General features: G+C 38.9%; 1 pseudogene; it reads left to right on the top strand.

The window, feature by feature from the left end:
- The first annotated feature begins 328 nt into the window (after positions 1-328).
- LOC131199669 (polyadenylate-binding protein 1-like) lies at positions 329-2,232 on the top strand (annotated as a pseudogene).
- Positions 2,233-4,447: the final 2,215 nt, after the last annotated feature.

Here is a 4,447-nt window from a genome sequence, read left to right as displayed (position 1 = left end):
GCTTTGGTGAAGGCAACTTTCAGTGCTGTGAAAATGACAACAGGGAAATAAGCCCCACTGAATTTAAGATTTACTCTAATGCTGGCAACTTCAAGACTTTAATAAATTTCTGAAACCATCTTCATCCATGCAGCAGCAGCAGCAGGAAGAAGACCCACCAGCAGCAACAGGACCACCTGCTCTTCCACTCACCAACAGCCCTGAGCGCTTGAGAAAGTGGCCAATCACTACCACAGAGCCATTAAGTTTAGAACCCGCCGGCCCATCATGGCCATGGTGCTTGCAGATCTACCCAGCTGCTTCTTCCCTCTCCCCATCTCCTGCCAGCATGAACCCCAGTGCTCCCAGATACCTGATGGCCTTGCTCTACGTGGGCAACCTGTACCGTGATGTCACCAAGACCATGCTCTATAAGATGTTCAGTCCCGCCAGGCCCATCGTCTCAATCCAGGGACATAATCACCCAGCACGCACTGGTCTATGCCTATGTCAACTTTCAACAGCCTGCCGATGCTGAACAAGCTTTAAATACTGTGAATTTTGACATCATCAAAGGCAAGCCAGTGCATATCATGTGGTCTCAGTGTGATCCATCTCTTTGAAAAAGTGGTGTTGGCAACATTTTCATTAAAAACTTGGATAAATCAATTGATAATAAAGCTTTGAATTGTACATTTTCAGCTTTCGAAAACATCCTTTCTTGTAAGGTTGTATGTCATGAGAATGGATCCAAAGGCTATGGGTTTGTACATTTTAAAATACAAGAAGCTGCAGAAAGAGCTATTGAAAAAACGAATGGAATGCTGCTTAATGATCGTAAAGTATTTGTTGGAAGGTTTAAATCATGCAAAGAACAAGAAGCAGAGCTTGGAGCTCATGCTAAAGAATTCACTAATGTTTACATCAAGAATTTTGGAGAAGACATGAAAGAACTCTTTGGCAAGTTTGGACCTGCCTTGAGTGTGAAAGTTATGACTGATGAAAGTGGGAAAATCCAAAGGCTTTGGCTAAAAAAAGAATGCCCAAAAAGCTGAGATAATGAAATGAATGGAAAGGAACTCAATGGGAAACAAATACTGTATATGTTGGAAGAGCTCAGAAAAAAAATTGAAAGACAAACGGAGCTTAAACGCAAATTTGAACAAATGAAGAAGGATAGGATGTAAATCTACATGTGAAAAATGTAGATGATGGAATTGATGATGAATGTCTGTGTAAATAATTTTCACCATTTGGTGAAATGCACAATAATTAGTGCAAAGGTCATGATGGAAAGAGGCTGCAGTAAAGAACGTGGGTTTGTCTGTTTTTCTCCATGAGAAGAAGCAACCAAAGCAGTAACAAAAATGAATGATATAATTGTGGCCACCAAACTACTATGTGCGGCCTTAGCTCAATGTAAAGAGGAACGCCAGGCTCACATCACCAACCAATATATGCAAAGAATGGTAAGTGTTAGAGAAGTGCCCAATCATGTCATCAAACCTTACCAACCAGCATGTCCTTCAGGTTATTTCATGGCAGCTATCCTGCAGACACAAAACCATGCAGCCTACTACCCTACTAGCCAGATTACTCAACTTAGACCAAGGCCTTGCTGGGCTGCTCAGGATGCCAGATCTCATACTTTCCAGAATATGCCAGGTGCCATCCGTCCTACAGCTCCCAGACCACCATTTAGTACCATGAGGCCAGCTTCACAAGTTACACAAGTTATGTCAACACAGCATGTTGCAAACACATCAACACAGACCATGGGTCCATGTCCAGCAGCAGCAGATGCTGCAGTCACTCCAACTATATGCACTGTTCCACAGTATAAATATCCTGCAGGTGTTCAAAATCCTCAGCAGCATCTTAACACACAGGCTCAGGTTGCTATGCAGCAGCCTGCTGTCCATGTTCAAGGTTAGGAACCAGTGACTGCTTCCATGTTGGTTTCCGCCCCCCCACAAGAACAAAAGAAGATGTTGGGAGAACATCTGTTCCCTCATATCCAAGCCATGCACTCTACTTTGGCAGGTAAAATAACTAATATGTTGCTAGAAATTGACAACTCTGAACTTCTTCACATGCTTGAATTTCCTGAATCTCTTCGTTCAAAGGTTGATGAAGCTGTAGCCGTACTGCAAGCCCATCAAGCTAAAGAAGCTGCTCAAAACACAGTTAACAATCCAGCAGAAGTTCCAGGTGTCTAATAAGACCCAGGACTACATATTATTATATCGCTTCACTGAACAAAAAAATAATCTAAACATGGAAAAGCTACTAGATATTCAGAAAAACATTGCAAAATAAAAAATAAATGAAAAAAGGAAAGGAAAAACTTTAATACATTTCTATTAGGAAGTAGAATTGAATGTGAGAACTTTGACTTGGAAGGAAAGAAGATGGAAAGGTAAAGACTTGGTTTGATAGGAATGGAGAAGTTAGTATCTTAATTAGATCTGAAAGAAAAATGGACAAAAGGTTATTCCGTATGAATAATTTTTACTAGCTATATATATATGAAAAGAATAAAAAGTCAATACAAATTATAAAAAATAGAAGAAAAAATACAAGAACAAGAATAAAGGGGAAATGAAAAGGAAAGGAAAAAGAAGAACTAACCCTCTCTTTCATCCAAGCAGGTAAAACAAATTTAATAATAAATCACTGTTTCTAAATAAAACATAATCTCTTTTCCCTATAGCTCATCTTTTAGGTTAAAGGTCCATGGCTTAGGACCGGCTTAGGACCGGGATATCTATGGGATCGTCTACTGCCATCTTCTATTTCCCAGCGACCGGTGCGTTCTCACAGAGAGGGACTCCTTAGGGTGCCGTCAGCCAAGCAATGTCAACTGGCGGCCCCCAGGGGGAGGGCCTTCTCTGTGGGGGCTCCTACCCTGTGGAACGAACTTCCCCCTGGACTTCGACAATTACCTGACCTCAGGACCTTTCGCCGCGAACTTAAAACCTATTTATTCCGCCTTGTTGGACTGGCTTGAATTTTTAAAATTTTAAATTGATTTTATGGGTTTTAAATTTTTGTAAATTTTATAGGGGATATTGTATTTTAAATGTGGCCAATTGAATATGTGTTTTTTTTTATTGAAAGAGTTTTTAAAAAAAACAAAGACATTTTCCCCCCTTTTTTCCCCCCTTCCTCCCAAAAAACCCCCTTCCCCCCTCCCTTCCCCCCCCCCCCAGCTTCCCGGGTCAATCACAAGGTATTGTTATACATAAACCAAACGTAGAATAAAATTTTCCTTCCAATCCAATTAACCACATCCAAAGCTTTTCATCTCCCAACCCCTCCCCATTACATAAAATAACTTTCTAATTATTCAAAGGCAATCTGATATTTCTTAATCTGATATCTGTTTTGTAGATAATCAATCCATTTTTCCATTCAATTAAATATCTTTCCTGCGTATTGTCTTTTAAAAAGCTGAGATTTTAGCCATCTCAGCCAAATTAATGACTTTCAGTATCCATTCTTCTATTGTAGGTACCTCTTCTTTCTTCCAGTATTGTCCAATCAACAGTCTTGCTGCTGTTATTAAATTCAGAATCAGTTTAGTCTCAATCCCTGTACAATCCATTATAATTCCCAAAAGGAAAAATTGTGGCAGGAACTTTATCTTCTTCTTCAGTACATTTTGAATAATCCACCAAATTCTTATCCAAAAGACCTTAATTTTCTTGCAAGTCCACCAAATATGAAAATATATAGCGTCATCACAATCACACCTCCAACATTTCGCTTGGATATTAGGATACATACGTGATAATTTTTTGGGATCTAAGTGCCATCTATAAAACATCTTATAAAAATTTTCCCTTAAATTCTGTGCTTGTGTAAACTATTGAATATGTTTTTTAAGGGTTGTTCTTAGTATTGTATGTGTTATTTTTTGTATTTTATTTTGGCTGTGCATCACCCTGAGTTCTTCGGGAGAAGGGCGGTATACAAATTAAAATATTATTATTATTATTATTATTATTATTATTATTATTATTATTATTATTATTATTATTATTATTATTATTATTATTATTATTATTATTATTATTATTATTATATACTATATCAGTCTATTTTTGTCTACAAATCATTTTTTGTTTTTAACCCAAGGGTGAAATGCTCTTGGATTGGACTGGATCGCACGATCCGGTAGTGATCGTGGCCGGTGGTTCGGCGATCCAGTAGCGATGGCGAAGCAAAGCTCTGCCCACCCACCCACGCAGGTGTCATTACTTCCTGTTTTTAACCTGGAAGTAATCTGTTTTTTACATTCTGTGCATGTGCAGAAGGTTTTGCATGTGCGCAGAAGGTCTGCACGTGCATGTGATGTGCACACAGAAGCGAAGCATGTGCACACACCTGGTGCATGCACTTTCGAACCAGTAAGGAAGGTAAGTAGATTTTACCCCTGTTTTAATCCTATTCAAACAGCCAATGT

This window comes from Ahaetulla prasina, chromosome 5 (assembly GCF_028640845.1).
Source record: "Ahaetulla prasina isolate Xishuangbanna chromosome 5, ASM2864084v1, whole genome shotgun sequence".
Taxonomy (NCBI): Eukaryota; Metazoa; Chordata; class Lepidosauria; order Squamata; family Colubridae; genus Ahaetulla; species Ahaetulla prasina.
This window is presented reverse-complemented; position numbering and strand designations above follow the sequence as displayed.